Genomic DNA, 22,716 nt, shown 5'->3' with positions numbered 1-22,716 from the left:
TTACAGTCATGAGCCATCATGCCCTGCTGAAAATTAAAATTCTTAAGAAAATGTCACCAATATATAGTCATATGTGGTATATTCATACAACACTCTCAATAACTGATAATAACAGTCCAAAGAAGCCAGAGAGAAGGAAAGCTTAGAGCAGAAGTAAATGAAATAGAGAACAGAAAAGCAATAGAGAAAAAAAAACTATGAAATTGAAAGCTGGTTCTTTGAAAAGATTAACAAAATGGCAAAGGTTTAGCTAGATTGACAAAGCCCCCAAAAGACTCAAATTACTAGAATCAGAAACAAAAGTCAAGATTTTACTATAAACCTTGTAGAAATAAAAATTATTAAAAAGAAATACTATGAACAATTGAATGCCAACAAATTAGATAATTTAAATGAAATGGACAAATTCCTAGGAAAAGCCACAGAATACCAAATCTGACTCCACAAGAAATGAATCTTATGAATAGAGTTTGCTATGGTATGAATGCGTCCCACACAATTCATGCATTGGAAACTTAATCCCCAAAGCAAGTGTTGAAAGATGAGAGATGAGACCTTTAAGAGGTAATGGGCAGAGCCCCCATGGAATGAATTAATGCCATTAAATTAATAGAAGTGGATTAGTTGTCTCAGAAGTGGGTTCCTGATAAAAGGATGGGTTCAGGCCTCTTCTCCAAATCTCTCTGTCCCCCACCACCAACCCCCACCTTTCACCTCTCTCTCTCTCTCTCTCTCTTCCCTCCTCCTCTTCTTTCTGCCATGGGAGGATGAAACAAGACCCTGGCCAGATGTCGCCCCTCCATCTTCCATCTGAGGCTGGAAGACTTCCTAGCCTTCAGACTGTAAGAAATAAATCTCTCTTCTTCATAAATTATCCAGTTTCAGGTATTCTGTTATAACAACACAAAAACAGACTAAGACAGAGTTATAATAAGCACAGAGATTGAGTTAACAATCGAAAACTTCCCACAAAGAAAAGCCCAGTTCCAGATGGCTTCACTGCCAAACTCTACCAAAATGTTTAAAGAATTAACACCAATCCCTCACAACTTTTCCAAAAAACAAAAGAAAAGGGAACTCATTTTATGAGATTGATATTACCTGGATAACAAAGCTGAACAAAGACCTCATAAGGGAACTATGGACTATAGTGAGTATCCCTTATTGGAAATGCTTGGAACCAGAAGTGTTTCAGATTTGGAGTTCTTTGCATTTGGAATATTTGCACACACATAATGAGGTAACTTGGGGATGGGACACCAGTCTAAACAACTCATTTATGTTTCATATATACCTTATATACATAGCCTGAAGGTAATTGTACAATATTTTAAATAACTCTGCATGAAACAAAGTTTTGACTGCATTTTGACTATGACTCATCACATGAGGCCAAGTGTGAAACTCTCCTCTTATAATGTCACATTAGAGCACAAAGAGTTTTGGATTTTAAACCATTTTGGAATTCAGATTTTCACATTGGGGATGCTCAACCTGTAACATCTCTTCTGAATATAGATGCAAAAATCCTCAGTAAGATCCTTTTGTAGCTCATGAGCATGATGATTGGGCATTCACATGGATGTGTGAGAGTGCCAGCCTCAAACCTCATTTTGACGTTGGCACATTACCTATCTGACTTGAAAAAAATTCTCAATAAAATATTAACAAACTAAATTTAGCAACATATAAAAAGGACATATACCAGACCAAGTAGGGATGGAAGATTGTTTCAACATAAAAAAAAATGCATCAATGTAATACAAGATATTAATAGAATAAAAGACAGGAACCACATGATCATCTTGCTGGCCACAGAAAAAGCATTTGCTGAAGACTCACATTCTTTCTTGATTCACTCAACAAACTAGAACAAACTATAAAACTCCTGTCCTTCAACTTGATAAAGGCCATCTACAAAAATCCACAGGCAACATCATACTTATCAGTGGAAGACTGAATGCTTCCCCACTAAAATCGGAGCAAGTGAAGTGTGGCCACTCTTACGCTCACCAAACACAGTGAGAACATAGTGCTGGAAGTTCTTGGCTGGGGAAAATGGCAAGAAAAGAAAGTAAAAGGCATTCAAATTGAAAAGAAAGAAGTTAAAATATTTCTGTTAACAGATGGCATGACCTTGAAAATCCTAAGGAATCCACAAGAAAACTATTATAACTAATAAACCAGTTCAGCAAAGTTTCAAGATACAAAATCAATGTAGAAAGTTTTTACAATTTTCAACTGCTATTTGCTCATTCCAAATAAGTTTACCTCCATGGAGAAATATGTATGGAAGAATCCAGAGGAAAGGTTAATTTGATGGTTGTTAATCACAGCTGAATTTAGCACATCTGCTCTGAGTCAAAATACATTCAAATAACAGTAGGCATTGTTGAGCATCTTGTATATAGTACATATCATTCGTGTGCCTTATGTGTATTGACATAGTTACATGTGATTACACTAAGTATCATCGCCATTTCACAGTAGGGAAAACTGAAATAAAAAATGGTTACGTAAATTGGTCAAAATCACATACCTAGAAAACACCAAAGTCAGGATTCTATAGTTTCTTTCCTCACAAGATAGCTGAATGAGTTTATTGAGATGATAAGATAAAGAACATCAGATTGGGAGTTAAACAAGCTCTTTGTGGCTTTCCTCTGGCTCTGCCACTAATGAGATGTCCTCTTCCACTAATGAGATGTGTGATTTTGGATGACGAATTTCCCTCTTCTGAATCTGTCTCCTCCTCTGTAAAAAGAGGGAGTTGGACAAAATGATAGCTAAAGACTCCTACAGCCTCTACTTCTCTCACACTGGATTAGCTCTACACCTGGGTCTCAATTACAAACTCTTCCTTTCCCAGCCACCTAGGAAAGACAAGGGCAAGGGGAGGACAGACACTTAACTTGTCATGACAAGAGACAGGAGAAACTGAAGCAGGAAAGCATGTCACTTGCACATGTTGCTGCTTCAGCCAGCGATGGGTTTAGGTGAGGAACATGGTTATAATTAGAGCAGCAACCGTCCTGAATGCTCTGCCAGCCTCCTCCAGCACAGCTGGGCCAGCCAGCTGCACATGCAGGAATCTGAGAGGTTGCTCTAGTCTTGAAAATGATCCTTCTTAAAAAGATTTTCCTCCTTCCTCAAGGGATAGAAAACCTATTGGTATAAAACCTTACTTCCTATTCAGTTTCCCCTGCTAAATGCCACTCCAGTAGAGACTGAGTGTTGATAAATACAGGGGAAGGAAAAAGTTGTAAGCTGAGCCTGGTCACATTGCCCCTTGTGATATAGTTTTATTTTTAACTTCGCAACACTTGGACTATTTCTGTTGAAGTTTTCTCTCCTTTCCCTGCCTTCTCAACAGAACTCTGTCCTCTATTGCAGCTGATGCACCCTGGCCACCTCCCGGCAATCTGCTTACTTGCAATCAAGGGTTCAGGTGCAAGCAGATGCTGACTCAGCCCGTTCCATTAAGGTAAGCATTCAAACAGGAGCAGGTGCACCATGACGAGGACCTTCAGAGGTGAATATGCAGATGAGGCTGAGCTGCACATCACTTTTGTGTCCTGAGGAAGGGGATTGTTAAGCAAATTAGTTATGTAATGATGTGGGGGAAAGGCTGGCACTGAGAATGAGATCCAGCCATGCCTAAGTTTCTGCTTCCAATATAAAATCTTAGAGCAGGTGGAGTACTTGCTTTCTGACAGCTTAGGTTCTTTATTCTATAATCAGCCAGAATAGTTACGTGATATCTGTAAAGTTACAACATGGTGATGGTGTTGGGGGAGGCGTACAGGGGAGTGGAGAAAGTGGTGAGGAAACAAGCAGAAGGCCTAGAACCCAGAATTTCTATTTTCTTTTTTCCTTTTTTTAATTTGAGAGAGTCTCGCTCTGTCACCCAGGCTGGAGTGCAGTGGCATGATCTTGACTCACTGCAGCCCCCACCTCCTGGGTTCAAGCAATTCTCCTGCCTCAGCCTCCTGAGTAGCTAATATTTTTTGTGTTTTTCGTAGAGATGGGGTTTCATTATATTGGCCAGGCTGGTCTCAAACTCCTAACTTTGTGATCTACTTGCCTCAGCCTCCTAAAGTGCTGGGATTACAAGTGTAAGCCACCATGCTCAGCTCTATTTTCTTTTCTTTCTTTTTTGAGACAGAGTCTTGCTCTGTCACCCAGGCTGGAATGCAGTGGCACCATCTCGGCCCACTGTAACTCCTGCCTCCCAAGTTCAAGTGATTCTCCTGCCTCAGCCTCCTGAGTAGCTGAGACTACAGGCACCTGCCACCACACCTGGCCAATTTTTGGATTTTTTTTAGTAGAGATGGGGTTTCACCTTGATGACCAGGCTGCTCTCAAACTCCTGGCCTCGAGTGATCCACCCACCTCAGCCTCCCAAAGTGCTGGGATGACAGGTGTGAGCCACCATGACTGGCCCAGAATTTCTATTTTCTATTTATTTATTTATTGTTATTATTTTCTGAGACAGAGTTGCACTCTCTCACCCAGGCGGGAGTGCAGTGGCGCAACCTCAGCTCACTGCAACATCCACCTTCTAGGTTTAAGAGATCCTCCTATCTCAGCTTCTTGAATAGCTGGGACTACAGGCCTGTGCCACCACGCCCAGCTAACTTTTGTGTTTTTAGTAGAGACAGAGTTTCACTATATTGGCCAGGCTGGTCTTGAACTACTGACCTCAAGTGATCCACCTGCCTCAGCCTCCCAAAGTTCTGGGAATACAAGGATGAGTCACTGTGCCTGGTCAGAAGAATTTCTATTTTTCTATTTTCTTTTCTTTTTTTTTGAGATGGAGTTTCGCTCTTGTATCCCAGACTGGAGTGCAATGGCATGATCTTGGCTCACTGCAACCTCTGCCTCCTGAGTTCAAGTGATTCTCCTGCCTCAGCATCCCAAATAGCTGGAACTACAGGCACATACCACCATGCCCAGCTAATTTTTGTATTTTTAGTAGAGACAATGTTTTGCCATGTTGACCAGGCCGGTCTCGAATTCCTGACCTCAGTTGATCTGCCCACCTCAGCCTCCCAAAGTGCTGGGATTACATGCGTGAGCCACTGTGCCCAGCCCAGAATTTCTATTTTCTAAAGTCTAAATTCTGTGACTTTTTCTTCAGCCAACACTTGCTGTGTTTAATTGCAAGTCATTCTCACGCAGCTTAAATTCATCTGCTGTGTCACACTGTCGGTTAATAAGCACAAATGTATTTTCTGTATGTACTATTGAAACTCTGTCTGCAGAATTTAGAACTATTTTTTCTCCAACAATATTATCTAAGTGTGTCCCTCTCCTCCCCAGCTCTCTTGAGTCCAAAGTGCATCCATGGAATATAAATGAAATATTTTTAAAGTTGAAAAACTTGCATAGGCTTGTGCACCAAAACCAAAGATTGTTACAAGCTTGAACAATTTTGCATATTCAGAGGGACAAAAGTCAAATGTCTAATGATCCTTGAGGTATTAAAAGTTATAATTATAGATAGATAATTTTTTGCTTCTAGAATAGCTGTATAGTGTTGCATGCACTAAAAGTTGGCAGGGTAGGGAAGCAGTGTTTATTTTCTTGTTTTTCACTGGTTCAAAGTTCAACTCAGGACATTCTGGGAAGTGGCGTATGCAGCAAAAAGGATTCTGTACACTCTGACCTTTGAAGTGTACAGGCTAACGCCACTGATGCCAAGTAAAGGGAGACCTAAAGCAACTATTCAGAAACCCTAACTCCTGGTTCCTTCCTGTCTGTCTCTGTACCCTTCATATGTACCCCATGTCTCCACTATAGGTGTGTGTTTGGGTTATAATTATGCCTGTTTTCTGGGCACAAGCAAATTCACTCTGTATAATCACCTAACTTCATTTAATTTTTCCAGAGCTTCCAAGCACCAAGGTCTCCAAGGTGTATTCTGGGGTGCTGTCCTGGTGAAACCAGGGTGTGTTGGCTTACAAGTAACCAAGCAGACAGGTTGACTCACAGCTACCCCTAGATAATCCAGTTACTTTAGCACTTTCTTGGCCAATACAACAGTAATTTAGTACAATAGTACTAGTATGGAAGCACCAGATATGAGAATTAACTAGCTAATTAAGTAACTAATAAGTATAAAGGTAGAGAGATTTCTAGTATAGGTGGAGAATTCCAGATTGTGAAGTGGAATGGATCTGGGAGAGGGTAGTTATGTTTTTAGGATACAGTGAAGGTACTGGAATTGCAGCCTGGAAGCGAAGGATTACGGGCACAAGTGTTGTGACCAGTGAGGTATGTGCAGGCACTGGAAGGAGGTCTGACCAGAATATCAACAGAGGGTGATAATACCTCTTAAGGACCCACCAATGGGTCTAATGTGGGAATTATCCTCAGCAATTGTGTTATAGTATCAGGAAGACAAATGGATTACTTTATAATTAACTTTATACATTTTCTTTCCCTACAATTAAATTTTTTCATAGTAGGGAAACAGTTCAATAGTGCATAATTAAAGTAACTAATTAATTGGCTGGTTAATAAGTTAAAAATATCTTTGACTTTTAACTTTTAACCTTGTCACTTTCACTGAAGTTGAAGCTCAGAAATAAATCATTATTGCCAGGGCTAGCCACATGAAGAGGCTGAATAGTTTAGTCACTGACATCATGTGAGGGGTGCTGAGAGGGCCCCTTGCCTAAAAATATCTCCCTGACATCAACTCCGTTTGCCTACTAACTTTAAAATGATAGAAAAGAATGTTAAAACTATTATCTGTTAATCCCATTCTCTTTCGCTTGAGTCAGTGATTTAAATACACCTGCTATATGTGTTAGCATGACTTTGTTGGCCAGCAACACTTGGTCACCACCTCCTCCTTCTTCCAGGCTTTGTCCTACTCTGCCCTTGGTACCATCTAAGCTGCCAGCATGTCTTGGCCATCAATACGCAGGTAGCTTTGTGGGGTGCTGTGATTTCTACTGACTTTCTCACTAAAACATCAAAGTGCAATAGAAAAAAAAAAAAGGGAAGTAACTAGAGCCAGAGACTCTGGGAGCATAGGCAGGGCATTTCACTTCTCAGAGCCTCAGTTTCTCCTCTAGGAAACAAGGAAGTTAAAACATATCCTTTCCTTTCAAAGTGAGACCCTTAGACCATCAGCTTCATCTGGAGCTTGTTACAAAGGAAGAGTCTCAGGCCTCACCCCAGTCCCACTGGATCAGAATCTGCATTTTAAAAAGGTTGCCTGGGTGGTTCCTTTGCATGTTTGGGAAGCTATGGAATAGCAGATTTCTTGTTATCCTCCTGATCCAGATTTCGGATTCTATGACTGCCAAGTGTTTAAAAGAACAAGTACTTTAATCCCCTGCAAACAATCTGGCCAGCGCTCAGAGTATCTGTTACAAACCCAGCCCACTCAGGTCTTTTCTTCAGTGAGGCCTACATTAACCTAAATAGAAATGATTCTTTTTCACCTTAAAAAAGCAGCCCAATTAGCATACATCTGACATCACTCTACTTTCTCCCTAAATTTGTTTCAAATTACTCTCTCGGCTTTTAAAATGCTGCCCTTTTCCAGGTTCAGTTTAATTCAGTTCAGTCCTATTCAATGTTTGATGACTGCGTGCTGGGGGCAGTATTGGCTCTACTCACTCTTCAGTCCCTAGGAGCCCATTCGGTGGGTCCTTAAGAGGTATTACCACCCTCTGTTGATATTCCGGTCAGACCTCCTTCCACTGCCTGCACACACCTCGCTGGCAATAACACTTGTGCCCATCACTGGAACCTCCCTCACCATTCTCACTATCACGGCAACTTTGCCAGGTTCTGCAGACTCCCGCCACCAATAGCAAGAGAGAAGGCAAGTCTCAACAGCCATGCTTACCTTTTTTCTTGATGAGCAGAATAATGCAGATGAGCAATAAAAATTACAGATTTTGGCCTAGAAAACAAAGATGCCTTCAAGCTGTCTTTATGGCATCTAAAAAGTTTCAGTCCTGAAGCAGTACTGCTTGAATTCCTAAGTGCTTAAGGAATGGTTTGTGGTGATTAAAGGGGCCCAAAATTGGAGGGAAGTGTGGAGGTTTACATTCTTAAAAGAGGAAATAATTTTTAAAAAAATAAAATTTGAATATCATCAAACTGACAGTGGAGTATAAGATACATTGGAATGAGGATGATGGAAAATGGAAAGGTTAGACATGGGAGGGAGGTGACCGTGAGAATGACTTTCCTCACAGAGTGATTCATCTATTACATACTCCCTATTTCATCTCATCTGATGCTCATGCAACCCTATGGGTTATTACTATAGGCCCTATTTTAGATTTGTTGTTGTTGTTTGGATGGAGTTTCTTTCTTTTTTTTTTTTTTTTTTTTTGAGACGGAGTTTGGCTCTTGTTACCCAGGCTGGAGTGCAATGGCGCGATCTCGGCTCACCGCAACCTCCGCCTCCTGGGTTCAGGCAATTCTCCTGCCTCAGCCTCCTGAGTAGCTGGGATTACAGGCACGCGCCACCATGCCCAGCTAATTTTTTTGTATTTTTAGTAGAGACGGGGTTTCACCATGTTGACCAGGATGCTCTCGATCTCTCGACCTCGTGATCCACCCGCCTCGGCCTCCCAAAGTGCTGGGATTACAGGCTTGAGCCACCGCGCCTGGCGAGGATGGAGTTTCACTCTGTTGCCCAGGCTGGAGTACAATGGCGCGATCTTGGCTCACTGCAACCTCCACCTCCCGGGTTCAAGCGATTCTCTTTCCTCAGCCTCACAAGTAGCTAGGATTACAGGTGCTCACCACCAAACCCTGCTACTTTTTTGTACTTTTATTAGAGATGGGGTTTCTCCACGTTGGCCAGGCCCATCTCAAACTCAAGACCTCAAGTGATTCACCTGCTTCAGCTTCCCAAAGTGCTGGGATTACAGGCATAAGCCACCATGTCCAGCCTATAAGCCCTATTTTTGAATTAATAAATTAGCTCTAGGGAGATTAACTTATTGAAAATCACTCAGCTAATTCATGGGAGTGCTCACTGACTTACTTTATATTGGGGGTGTCTGGTAAGGATTCCCTGTGGAGGTAACATGCAAGCAGAAAACTAATTGGCAAGAAGGATTCCACAATGCCAATACAGATCAAGAGGAGAAATCTCCTGGTAGAAAGAGCAGGCACACAGACCCTGCGCTGGCATAAGTGACAAGCCCAAAGCAAAGTGCACAAGGGTGGGAGGTCAGGTAGAAGGGCAAGGAGGGGAGAGCTCATGCATGGCTTCATGGGCCAAGAGAAGGACTTCAGAGTTTATTTCCTTGTGAAGGGAATCAACTGGAAGTTTTAAGTGGGGGAGTAATAACCTAGTTTTATAAATTGCTAAAAACGACGCTTTCTGCTGGTGAATATGGCCAATGCATTCTCCCCAAAACATGAGCTTTAAAATTTCCCTAGCAGTCAACATATTATGATTTAGATTTAAATACTCCAAAGATTCACAAAGAACTAGATTTTACTAGATGTGCTAGATGTAGTTTAAATGGAGTATGAGTTAGTGGAAGGACCTGGTGTGTGAATTGAGACATGGTACACGAAGGAAGGAGTGAGATGGATTATAAAGCCTTTGCACTATACCAGTGACAGAGGAAGATGCCTGGCATTGGGCAATGGTGAAGATGAAAGAAGTGGGTAGAATTTGCCCACTCACTTTTCCAGATCTTTCGTCAAGGCCTTCTCACCTAACTGGCAATCTTCCCACCTTGGTCTCCAACAGTGCTGGGATTACAGGCATAAACCACTGAACTGGGCCCAATTTACTCCTTTCTGCATGGTCCACACAGCACCACAACCTGCATCAAATCGAGTTCCCGCCCCCTTGGCAGGTGCTAAATGCTTCTCTATTTCTTTAAAAAACAACCTATGCCTCAAGCTCGCACACCTGGTCCTTCTTCTATCCTGTTTCATTTAAACTACATCTAGCACATTCCTTGTAGATCTTTGGACTATTTAAGTCTAAACTATATTAGTTTGACTGCTATCTCCTCTAGACAGGGGAACTTTAAAACTTATATTTTGGAGAAAATGGGTTGACCATATTTTTAACTTTAGCTCATTTTTAAGAGGATAGAACATACTGCTTTTTCAGACAAGAAGCAAGAATTTAAATGTGAACAGAGGGCATAGAAATTAAAAGGGAAATGGCACCTGAGTAGCCATACTCTGTCTCAGGCATAGATTTCTGTCAACATTTTCACAGTGAAGAGTTTCTATAATCTGAGTGCTTTGATTTAGTAGTTTCATTTTTATTTTTATTTTATTTTATTTTATTTTTTTTGAGACGGAGTTTCGCTCTTGTTACCCAGGCTGGAGTGCAATGGCGCGATCTCGGCTCACCGCAACCTCTGCCTCCTGGGTTCAGGCAATTCTCCTGCCTCAGCCTCCTGAGTAGCTGGGATTACAGGCACGTGCCACCATGCCCAGCTAATTTTTTGTATTTTTAGTAGAGACGGGGTTTCACCATGTTGACCAGGATGGTCTCGATCTCTTGACCTCATGATCCGCCCGCCTCGGCCTCCCAAAGTGCTGGGATTACAGGCTTGAGCCACCGCGCCCGGCCCAGTAGTTTCATTTTTAATATCAGAATCCATATTGCAGTGCATACACACACACACACACACACACACACACACACACACATATGCATATTTGGAGATGGAGTCTCACTCTGGTACCAAGGCTGGAGTGCAGTGGCACAATCCTAGCTCACTGCAACCTCTGCCTGGGTTCAAGATATTCTCATGCCTCAGCCCCCCGCCCCACCACCCCGAATAGCTGGGATTGCAGGTGTGCATGATCATGCCTGGATAATTTTTGTTTTTTTAGTAGAGACAGGGTTTTTCCATGTTGGCAAAACTGGTCTCAAACACTTTACCTCAGGTGATCTTCCTGTCTCAGCCTCCCAAAGTGGTGGGATTATAGGCATGAGTCACTGTGCCCTGCCAAGACACACATACATACACACACACACACACACACACACACACACACACACACACACAGGATTTTGCTGTTTTGCCCAGGCTGGAGTGCAGTGGCATGATCATGGTTCACTGCAGCCTCAACCTCCCAGGCTCTAGCAATCCTCCCACAGTAACTTTCCAAGTAGCTGTGACTACAGGCATGCATCACACTTGGCTGATTTTTTTTTTTTTTTTTTTTTTAAGTAGAGACAAGGTCTTTCTATGTTGTCCAAGCTGGTCTCAATCTCCTGAGTTTAAGCAATCCTCCCACCTTGGCCTCCCAATGTGCTGGGATTACAGATATGAGCCACAGTATCTGGCCTATGTAATGCACTTTTTTTTAACCCTACAACCTTCCCTTTCACATTTGTATTTTCTGAAATGCAAAGTCATTGGGCCTGGATGCTCCTCTTGTTATCTCTACTAAGAGGGGGCACAGTATGGGATATGGTTCAAAGAAGTAACAAAAAAAATCACCATGGGGATAGAGGTGCTTCCTAGGGAATGGCATCTGGCTCCTTTACAACCTGAAAAGATTAATCCTGTGGACACTATTCTATGCCCCAACTTTAGCAATGGGCTTGCATTTCCCCCAAAACATGTGGATCAAACACATCTGACGCTATGGGGCTCTGAGGGACAAGTGCAATGTAGCAAAGAGTATACAGTTTGAAGACAGACAGACCTAGGCCTCCTTGTGCCTCAGAATCCTTTGTTCCATTACCAAATTAGAAACGGTAGTACCCAACTCACGTGGTTATTGTGAAAATCAAATGAAGTGTTATGTAAAAGCTTAGGAAAGGCATTAAAATTTTATTTATCTGCCTCTATGACACTCAAAATGCAGAGAAATCTTTTTTTTTATTTTTTAATTATTTTACTGAGATGATTCAGTTCCCGTAGAAACTGCCAGAAATTGCCAACACCGACTATATTTCAAGTCATCATGGCGGGGTATTGGGAAAAGTTTTCAGTTAGCAATAATCGCACCTCAGACAAACCTCATTGGCTCCGATACTGCCACTGTGCAAAGCTAGAAATCGCTCAGTCTAGGAAAGTCAGACAAACCCCATGGAGAATAAGGATCCTGTTACTGTGTATAGGAACAGAGAAGAGTAGAACAGGGCATCTACTATCACAAGGCAACTAATGATATATCTAATTTGATCATTTTGGGGGAACACCATTTAGCTCCTACTTAAGGTGATCGATCAACTGTCCAAGTTTGCCTGGGACTCAAGTGTTTTCTGGGACATGGGACTTTCAATGCTAAACCAGAAGAGTTCCAGGCAAATCAGGACATTTGATCATCCCACTTACCCAGACATGATTAGACTATCAAGAGTTCCAGATTGACCCTTATCTCAGTGAGAACAATTTCCCCCACATATACAACAAAAGGCTGAGATGTGATTTGTGCTATTTCATCTTCCCCCTTCCTTCCACTGCCAGATTTCTCTGGAGTGGTCTCCACTCACCGTGCCTTTCTGCTCTGCACATGTTCTCTCTCAAAGTCACTCATCTGGTGTAGCTCCAGAGCCTGGCAGAAGAGCTTTAAATAGCAAATGGGGGAGGGGGGGCGAGGAACCCAGCATCTTTATTATCTCTTAAAGAGAAATTTTCAAGTAACCTCAAAGAGCTGGAGAGCAATAAGGATGTACCACAAATGTTTTCAGCTTCAATAACACTGTTCTCAAGAACCACAATCCATAGTGCTGAAGGGTAAGAAATGATTGAGCTTAGAGTTAATCACCAGTGTCCCTCCAGCCAGACACATACCTGCTGCTGGGGCAGAGCTCTCACTGCACACATGGAGACACCCAGAACTAACCAGCCCTTCTTTTCCCTTCCCAGGACCTGAGCTCTACTTAATGACAGAACAGACTAGCAAATATGAAGTTAGACATTTCTGGAGCTGGTAGCTTTTATCACAGAGCCTTATTCCATTAGTGATTTTCCCCTTCTTTCCCATCTAAAAACCAGCAGAGGACTCTGAATTATCCAGACTTTGTCCTAATTAGTGAATTTCTCTTCTGAATAAAAACAGATGGTTGGCTGTGCATGGTAGCTGACACCTGTAATCTCAGCACTTTGGGAGGCCGAGTTGGGCAGATCACCTGAGGTCTGGAGTTCAAGACCAGCCTGACCAACATGGAGAAACCCCGACTCTACTAACAATACAAAATTAGTCAGGCGTGGTGGCACACACCTGTGATCCCAGCTACTCAGGAGGCTGAGGCAGGATAATTGCTTAAGCCTGGGAGATGGAGGTTGCATTGAGCTGAGATTGTGCCATTGCACTCCAGCCTGGGCAATAAGAATGAAATTCCATCTCAAAAAAAAAAAAAGAAAAAAAACAGATGGTCACATTCTCTCAGACAGGACATGCCCTGCCAACAGTGGAGTGTATGCTTAATAGCTTTTCCTTCCTCTGAAAGCAAACAACTTCAGCAGTTTTAAACTGAATCAGTGTTAAAGCGAGGGGGTGGGGTGGCGGGGGATGGGAAGCAAACAACACATTTTCAATGGCCAAGGATCTCACTGCACACCTAAAATGCCACACTTGCTTTGGTAAGAGCTCTTTGGGGACCTCCCATAGCAGTGCATTGTCATCCTTGTTCTTAACTTTGCAGTATCATTTGAGGCTATAGCTCACCCTTTCCTTTACATCTGTGTCAACATAGTCCTGACTCTTTTAGCTCTCTGGTCTCTCTTTCTCTGGTTCTACTTCTTCCTAATTTCCCCCAAAGCCGCCATACTTGGCTATGTACTTCATGGCTCCAATTTCTATTCTGTGCTTTTACTTCCCTGCATATGGCTTCCTCTCTCACTTGTAAGTAGATACTTACAAGTGGAGTTAAGGTAAGTTTCATGTACTATGTCCTAGCCACCCAGAAGGCAATCATGGTCAAAGATTGGTGCCACATATCCACTAAGTTCCTAAGAGATGCATATCAGTTGAGTTTTGGTTGTTGTGACCAACTGGCAGCTGATAAGTCCATTTGTTGCAGGACTGTGGTATGCTGGCATTGTCTTGCAGGAATCTATCCCATGACACAAGTAGCATTTGTCAAAGCATCAAGGGAGTAATTCCATTGTTCCTAATACAATGGGACTACCTGACAGGTATCCTGCAGAGGTGGTTAGTCACATAAAACCATCCCAAATTTGAAGAAATCATTCTTTAAAACTGAAGTTTTCAAGCTTTTTAGTTTGGATGTTTGTCTTTGGGTTTAGAAAGGAGGTGCCCAGTGCAAGAACCTTTTCTGTGGTCTCATTTACTGAGAATGGCTTCCTATGCCCAGAATTGCTAAAAGTGTTGTTAATTGGCCATTGGGTTACATTGTTCCAAGTCAGGCCAGATATTTGTGCTCCTGTCCATTGTTTAAGGTTCTCTAAGTATGTCTGTAAGTTATCTAAGCATGTCCCTGTGTGAGGGATATCCACCAGGGCAAGCCTGAGGTGCTGGAGGAGGGCAATACCTCACAAATCCAGCAAGAGGACATTGGCATAGTCCTGTGCCCATTTTAAGAAAAGATTTGAACCTCCAGCAATAGTGAAAAGATGGGTAGAAGCCCCAAAACAGATAAGAATATAAGAGAAGCTATGTTCTGTAGTTATATCCTGTAAGGGCATAGATATTGCTTACTCATAGCTGGGACAGACTTATACCAGTAAAAGTAAAAGATAACCAGGAGGAGGATCAGGAAGACTAACCTTGCCCTCAACCTTATCCTGAGCGTCACTTTGTAGTAGGAAGTTTCCAGGGATTTCTCCTGAATAGGAAGCATAGACCTTCTACCAGCTCACAAAAGTGGACTACATTAGCAAACTGGGTGTTGGTAGCTCATGGAGCTTCATAAGAAACAGGTTTAATTCAATACAGATGTACCCAACTGTGAATCCCTTGAAGTTTAATTGCTCTTGGAGTGCTCAGAGCAATACAGATGTACCCAACTGTGAATCCCTTGAAGTTTAATTGCTCTTGGAGTGCTCAGAGAACTCGATATGATCCTTTCCACATTGGGGAAAGCTGGTCTGCTGGAGATCCTTCTGTTCAAGTCTTTAGTAAGATTAAATACCCTAGTTGAACCGAAACAGAATTTTCCTCTCACGTAGGGAGGGAAAGCCTTTTGCATCCATATTCACACAGTGCATTTTGCATTTGTCCTATATTGATGACATATTTTTGTAATTAATGAATCATTTCATCTATTAGGAGATCGGCAGTTAGGAAAGGCCTTCCATATATTAATACAAAAGGACTTAATTGGAGCAGCTCAAACCTGCAGTAAAGCTACAGACAATAGAGAAAGTCAGGTCTCTGATGTTTCCTGGCAAAAATTTAGCTAGAATCCTCTTTGGCTTGTGATTAACCCTTTCCACCTTTCCAGAGGACTGGGGTCTCCCTGCAGAGTGAAGATGTTGTTGGATTCCCAACGACAAGGATAGGTATTGGGTTATGCCTGCTGTGAAACAGAAGCCATAGTTACTTTGCAGTCTTTCAGGTAACCCAAACTGAGGATTATTTCTTTTAATAAACATTTAGATATGCCGGGTGTGGTGGCTCATGCCTGTAATCCCAGCACTTTGAGAGGCCTAAGCAGGCGGATCCCCTGAGGTCAGGAGTTCGAGACTAGAGTTGCCAATATAGTGAAACCCTGTTTCTACTAAAAATACAAAAATTAGCTGGGTGTAGTGGTGCATTCCTGTAGTCCCAGCTACTTGGAAGGCTAAGGCAGGAGAATTGCTTGCACTTGGAGGCAGAGGTTGCAGTAAACCGAGATCATGCCACTGCACTCCAGCTTGGGTGATAAGAGTAAAACTCCCATCTCAAAAAAAAAAAAAAAAAAAAAATTAGAGACCTCTAAAGCTCTTTTGGCTCAAGTGAAAGAAAGTCTTGACCTAACCAGTGAAGGTAACAGTAAACAACAGTAAATATTTGAATCCCCTGCAAAGAGGCATTTGAATAAAATCTAGTTGCCAGACTTCACCCAGATTGGTTTCTCTATGTTGGATGGGTTTAACTAGAGATGGGGACAGTGATTAGCTGTTTGGGTTATTTTGGGCACAGAGCTTGTAGGCTCAAGCTACCCGTTTTAGAGTCTGGAAACGTTTTTCTCATAAACAAATAAGATATCAACTGAAATATAAAGAATCCCTTCCCTAATGAGTGGAATTATGAAAATACTTAACTATTCTCCATTGATCAGCATTTGTCATTAGTAATTTATTACCATTAGCCAGCCAGAGGGGTCCTGGGCCGAATTGTGATCCCTGGCACATTTTCGTTCTTCCTTGGAGTATTCTGCCTCAGCTATATCTGGGGCAGTGGGCACTAGCATGCCCATAAGCTGAACTGGCTCTTTTAGTGCAGTGGCCTTGGCTGCCACATCTGCAAGGGACATTTCCTTTTACAATATCAGAGTCTCCCTTTTGATGTCCTCTGCAATGAATTACAGCAACTTCCTTTGGCAGTAAAACAGCATCTAACAAGCTCAAAATCTCTGAATGATTTTTTCTGGGGGAGGCCTTCAGGGTCATGAGTCCCCACTCTTTCCAAATGTTAGCATGACCACAAAGCATTAAAAAGGCATACTTGGACTCAACATAAACATTAACTTTTATGCCCTTTTCAAATCGCAGAGCCCGAGTAAGGGCAATTAGCTCAGCTTCCATCTGTAAACCATTCTGCCTCAGGATTGTTAAGGGGCTCATCTCTTAAGTCTAGTCTGCTAGAATAAATTTGCTCCATAACCTGTAGGCAGGAATTGTTTGGAGTGTTTGTGGACTCTGTCAGATAAGCAGCTGGATTTACTTGGCAAACTTTTAGAAGTTATGTCTGGCGTATCTAACAGTAAGTCCTGATGCTTTAATAGACATCCTCCCATCATCCACTGGTGCCCCTTAACCTCTAGGACATACACTTGGTGTGTGGTCAAAACCTCCAGGTGCTATTCTAAAGTTAGTGTTTTAGCTTTGTCTACCAGAAGAGCAGTAGCTGCAACAGTCCTAAAGCATCCAGACCATGCAGAAGCCACATGGTCTAGTTGCTTAGAAAAGTAGGCTACTGGCTGTGTAATATTCCCCAATTTTTGGGCAAGAACATCCAAGGCCATACCTTGCTTTTTGGTCACATAAAGGAAAAATGGCCTAAGGCTGGAGCAGAGCTCAATTTCACTTTGAGAGTATTGAAGGTTTGTCAGCAATTCTGATTCCAATCATAGAGTTTTAAATCTGTCCTTTTTAGAACCTCATGTAGAGGCTTGGAATGTTTGCCCAAATCCAGGCACCCATAAGTGGCAGAACCCCATCATCCCTAAAAAGACCCACATTGGTCTGAGGCTATGGCTTGGGTGCCAGAGGTTAAGATATATCCCAAATTAATTCTGGGGAAATGCTATAAATAAAAAAATAAACTAATAGTAAATAATTGAAAAAAATATTTTAAAAGACATATCCCAAATGCTTGACTTTCTGAGTAGAAATCTGAGACTTGTGTGATGATACCTTATATCTACTAGTTCCCAGGAAACTTAGCAATTTAACAGTAGTATTATCTGAGTCCTCTTTAGTTGGGCTAGCAATGAACAAATCATCTACATACTGAATAATTGTGCCCTTTTGCAGTTATAGATTCTTTAAATCCTTAGCTAGAGCATTTCCAGACAGGTATGGGCTATCCCTCAACCCTTGAGGGAGAACTGTCCAGGTTAGTTGTGAGGTTGAATGAGTATCTGGATCAAACCATTCAAAGTCAAACAGAGGTTGTGGATCTGGATGGACTGGTTGCAGAAAATGCATCCTTATCTACCTTTTTTCTCTCCTCAGGGGACAGGAATAAAAGTAACACTCGTTTGCTTTATGATCTCTGAAGGTAACTATAACTTGCAGCCAAATCAATAAATCCCTCCCCAGTAAGGGGTGGGGCATGCAGGTAGTACTAAAAAGCCGTGCAAGAAAACCAGAGTCCCTGAAGAACAGCTTAAAGGATAAGGAAAGTGGCATTTCTGGGTTTGCCTGTCAATGCCCATACAGCTATGAGAAGACAGGGCCCCATTATGCTGGGCCTGAACAAAATAAACTGCTCCTGTACTGAATAAGAAATTAATAATCTTACCTGCCACTTCAAGAGTCACCTGAGGCTCCTCCAGAGCAATGGCTAATTGTCCAACAGGAACTGAGGTGTGAAGTCTCCAGCCATCACTCTTGGATCTGCTGGGCCATCATGGGTTCAGGAGCCAACAGCTCTCTTGGGGGCAAAAGGCATACCCTCTTCCAGTGACCAATCTTCTTACAGAAAACACATTGATTTACACCCAGGGCACAGTGGCCCAGAGGCCCAGAATGGGGCTTTCTGCCTGCTTGCTTCCTCTGGCAGGGCTTGGGGGATAAGGCATTGGCTCTGAAGGGGGGGAGAGCTCAAGGCTGCAGCTAAAAGCTGGGCCTTTTGGGAGGTTTGGTCATTGAAAACTGTAAAAGTCATGTCTAAAAGCTGATTTATGGAAATCCAGGGGCCCAAGGTTTCTTTTATATCTTCCTGCAGGTCTCAGGAGCAGACTGGGTTATGAAATGGACTCCTAGCAATGCCTGTCCCTCCTTGGAGTCAGGGTCAGTGTTAGTATATTTCCTCAAGGGCTCAATTAACTGTCCTTGGAACAAGGCTGGGTTTTCATCCTTTCCCTAATTTCTCTGACTTCATCATAATTAACAGTCTTTATCACACATCTTCTCATTCCTTCAAGGAGGCAAATAGTCATATGGTTTTTCCTCTCAAGCTTCTTACTTCCTTTTTTTGAGACAGAGTCTTACTCTGTTGCCCAAGCTGGAGCGCAGTGGCAAGATCTCAGCTCACTGCAACCTCCGCCTCCATATTTGAGTTCTCCTGGCTTAGCCTCCCGAGTAGCTGGGACTACAGGCATGTGCCACCACATCCGGCTAATTTTTATGTTTTTAGTAGAGATGGGGTTTTACCGTGTTGCCCAGGCTGGTCTCCAACTCCTGACCTTCAGTGATCTGCCCATCTTGGCTGCCCAAACTTACTTCCTCTTGATAACTCCAATTAGGTCCCAGTCAGGCACTGCTGTGCCTCCCACTGGATGGATGTCATGCCCCTGGTTGCAGGCTGCTACTCCCTCTGCATATGCTTTAACAGCTCCCATAATATGCTGCTTTTCTTCTACTGTGAAGCAGGTAGACAGAAGTTTATGCAAATCTGGCCAGGTTAAATCATATGTCAGTGTTACTCTCACAAATTCATCTATAAATGTTCCTAATCCTCTAAAAACCAGCTGAATTATTCCTGGCATAAGGCTGTCAGATACAGAAAAGGGTATATGTACCCATAGAGTGCCCCTGTTACCATCTGCCACCTCCTGAAGAGGGCAAAGAGTCAACTTCGCCAGCTGGTAAGAGGCCCCGCTCAGAGTGGTGCTGGTGGGGCTAGGCTCTTTGGGGAATGGATGTAAGACAGGGCTTGAAGGGTAAGGAGAAGGTGATGTCAGGACATCGGACATCCCCAAAGAACCAGTAGGGGTTAATAGTAGTTTGGACACTTCTGGGGAACTAGGAGTGTGACTTTGTAACTCTGGAGCGCTTGAACTAGCAGCAGGGAATGCGGCACCAGCTAGGCAAAGCCTAGGATTACAAGGTATTTGCATTAAGTGGTCATGAATTATGTCTAGTCCCTTATTTTTCTTTCTATCAAGCATATACAAGCGTGTTTCAAATCCTGGCTAACCATTAGGAAGGCCTTCACATAGAGTATTTCTCCCCACTTAGTTTCCCTTCTGCAAAACAAATCAAGCCGAAATATAGTGAGTTAGGGGTTGTTGTACCACCTGAAGTCCACCTTTCTGGTCCTCCCAAAGGATACTAAAGCCAGTGTTATTTAAAAAAAAAAAAAAAAAAGTTTTTCTTAAGCCCATCCAGCTTAAATCTTTCCCAATGGGTTAAAACGCACCCTAGCATTGAGCTCTTCAGGTAGATACCCCCACATTCTCCAAGAGGACTGAGAGTGCCAAATACCCCTTGTCAGCAAGATTGCATTGCCTCCAGCCGAGCTCCACTAAAAGGGAGTTAGTGCCAATTTGGCCAAGGGAGAAACTCCTGGAGCCCATTGAGTCCCCTTGTTCATATCAAGATAATAACAACAAGTAAGCAGACCCATGGTTGCCTGAGGCAGTGCCACAAGGAACCCAGCAAAAAAAAATACATGTTGAACGAACAAGGGAAATGGGCAAGCTATAACTTGGGATTCCCTGACAGAACTATTTCAGGGCAAAAAATGATATTCTGGGTCTAGAAAGCAAGGCCCGGCAGATGAAAGATGATTCTCTGATTAAAAGACAAGAGAAAACTGTTAAGAAAAAGTCTCTTGTCCTCCATTCCAGGGCTGTTTGCAAGGTCAGACATAAAAGAGGCTTTTGCTTACAGGGCATATTTAATCTTGTCACATATGGCTGTTAAATACCGCAGTAATGGAGGAGTTGTTGCCCATCTCTTCTGATAATTAAGGTACAAAAAGAGTAGATTCCCAAGAGACTTCTTGTTTCCAGTGTCCCTCAGACAAGTGGCAAATTGAGTCAGAGGAGAGGCAAGGAAAGTAAAAGCTAAACTGTTTGGTGGCGGGGCGTGGTGGCTCATTCCTGTAATCCCAGCACTCTGGGAGGCTGAGGTGGGCGGATCACTTGAGGTCAGGAGTTTGAGACCAGCCTGGCCAACATGTTGAAACTCTGTCTCTACTAAAAATACAAAAAACAGCTGGGCATGGTGGCAGGTGCCTGTAATCCCAGCTACTGAGGAGGCTGAGGCAGGAGAATTGCTTGAACCCAGGAGGTGGAAGTTGCAGTGAGCTGAGATCACACCACTGCACTCCAGCCTGGGTGACAGAGTGAGACTCTGTCCCCCAAAAAAAAAAGAAAAAAAAAAAAAAAGCTAAACTGTTTAGGCCATCCTTCCTTTCTGTGGCAGCCTCAGGGCTTCTGTGAAACAAAGGCAGCAAGCCAAGAGGAGACAAGAAGCAGGACGATCAGGCCAGCAGCAGAGAGCACAATGTGGATTTCTCCCAAAGAGATAGTGGCAAACATCTCATAGGGCCAAATCCATTTTCCCAAATAAACCCTGGTGCTTGTAACCCCTTGAGCCTTGGGCCTCTAACCCAGGTAGTAGTGGACAAGCATTCTTGTCCCCCAGAATGGCTTAATGACTCTAAAATGAGCCCTGCTTACCCAAAGTCAGCCAATCGATGCTGCGCAGACTGTTGTCCTTCAGAGTGGGAGTTTCTTCTTATTGTCAATCCCCATACGATGACACCAGAAAGATGTTGCCAGAAAAGAGGGTCATGATCCAAACCCCAAGAGTGGGTTCTTGGATTCTCACAGGAAAGGATTTGAGGCAAGTCACAGAGCACAGTGAAAGAAGCTACTGTTGTTGGAAACTACTGTTACAGGCTATGGCATCTGCAGCAAAAGAAGGAATCCTTCCTCTTTTGTTAGTGGCTCTACTTCTAAGAAACTACAAGGCCTGATATGGTGGCTCATGTCTGTAATTCCAGCACTTTGGGAGACCGAAGCAGGTGGATTACTTGAGGTCAGGAGTTTCAAACAAGCCTGGCCAACAAGGTAAAACCCTGTCTCTTCTAAAAATACTGAATTAGCCTGGCGTGGTGGTGCGCACCTGTAATCCCAGCTACTCGGGCGGCTGAAGTGGGAGAATCATTTGAACCTGGGAGGCGGAGGTTGCAGTCAGCCTATATGGCGCCACTGCACTCCAGCCTGGGCAACAGAGTAACAGAATGAGACTGTCTCCAAAACAGAAAAAAAGAAAAAAAAAAAACCATAAGGAGCTTAATTAAACTTGAAATGTGCAGATGTGCTCACTAAAGGGAGTGGCTGTCAGTGTTATCAATGACCATCAATCTTTTAAATTTTTTTTTTTTCCGTATAAAAAGAGGTTTATTTAGATGTTAGAATCATCTAGTGATTGAACAAGATTGGACATGAACCCACCCAGGCCCAGGGCTGGGCTGCAGTCACTGCCGCTGACATCCGCGTGGATTTCACATGCAACGGGGGCGGTCACGGGCTCGATGGCCATTGTGCTTCAAAACTTTTTTCCAACCGACGGCTATGACTGCAGTTTTCAGATGTGTTCTGGCCTCCAAGGACTGGGGGCCAGGTGGGGGGTTGGTGTCCTCTGTATAAAAAGTGCTGTCCCAGGAGCTTCCCGACGGACACCTTGGGGCAGGCATCTCCAAACTACTGCCCGGCCCGAGGGCCACATGCAGCCCCCTGAGGCCATTTATCTGGCCCCCGCCGCACTTCAGGAAGGGGCACCTCTTTCATTGGTGGTCAGTGAGAGGAGCACAGTATGTGGCGGTCCTCCAACGGTCTGAGGGACAGTGAACTGGCCCCCTGTGTAAAAAGTTTGGGGACGCCTGCCTTGGGGCATTTGAGTGATTCCCGGAATCTTTTAAATTTTTAACCCCGGCTTGCTCATTAACATTATCTCTAGCCGGGCGCGGTGGCTCAAGCCTGTAATCCCAGCACTTTGGGAGGCTGAGGCGGGTGGATCACAAGGTCAAGAGATCGAGACCATCCTGGTCAACATGGTGAAACCCCGTCTCTACTAAAAATACAAAAAAAATTAGCTGGGCATGGTGGTGTGTGCCTGTAATCCCAGCTACTCAGGAGGCTGAGGCAGGAGAATTGCCTGAACCCAGGAGGCG

The 22,716-nt window shown here is 43.3% G+C and overlaps 1 protein-coding gene and 2 non-coding genes across 6 annotated transcripts in view; 2 read left to right on the top strand and 1 right to left on the bottom strand.

Moving 5' to 3' along the window:
- The first annotated feature begins 1,538 nt into the window (after positions 1-1,538).
- On the top strand, positions 1,539-1,641 carry LOC120367276 (small nucleolar RNA U13). Its single transcript, XR_005581692.1, has one exon. It is a non-coding gene; the product is annotated as a small nucleolar RNA U13 (small nucleolar RNA).
- A 1,684-nt stretch (positions 1,642-3,325) lies between these two features.
- The window catches only part of FBXO40 (F-box protein 40), a 33,896-nt gene continuing 14,505 nt past the window's right edge, over positions 3,326-22,716 (top strand). The window contains exons 1-3 of one of the 4 annotated variants that reach the window (XM_074404277.1): positions 3,326-3,484; positions 17,820-17,865; positions 18,535-18,599. The gene's annotated coding sequence lies outside the window, so the exon portion shown is untranslated. Of the gene's footprint in view, positions 3,485-17,819; positions 17,866-18,534; positions 18,600-21,543; positions 21,611-22,716 lie in introns of all 4 variants that reach the window. The other 3 variants (XM_074404278.1, XM_039477682.2, XM_003941636.4) reach the window with 3 other exon arrangements.
- LOC120367304 (U4 spliceosomal RNA) lies at positions 11,883-12,023 on the bottom strand. The gene has a single exon (XR_005581710.1). It is a non-coding gene; the product is annotated as a U4 spliceosomal RNA (small nuclear RNA).

This window comes from Saimiri boliviensis, chromosome 8 (genome assembly GCF_048565385.1).
Source record: "Saimiri boliviensis isolate mSaiBol1 chromosome 8, mSaiBol1.pri, whole genome shotgun sequence".
In the NCBI taxonomy this organism is placed as follows: Eukaryota; Metazoa; Chordata; class Mammalia; order Primates; family Cebidae; genus Saimiri; species Saimiri boliviensis.
Note: the sequence above shows the minus strand (reverse complement) of the source record. Positions and strands in the feature narration are given on the sequence as shown.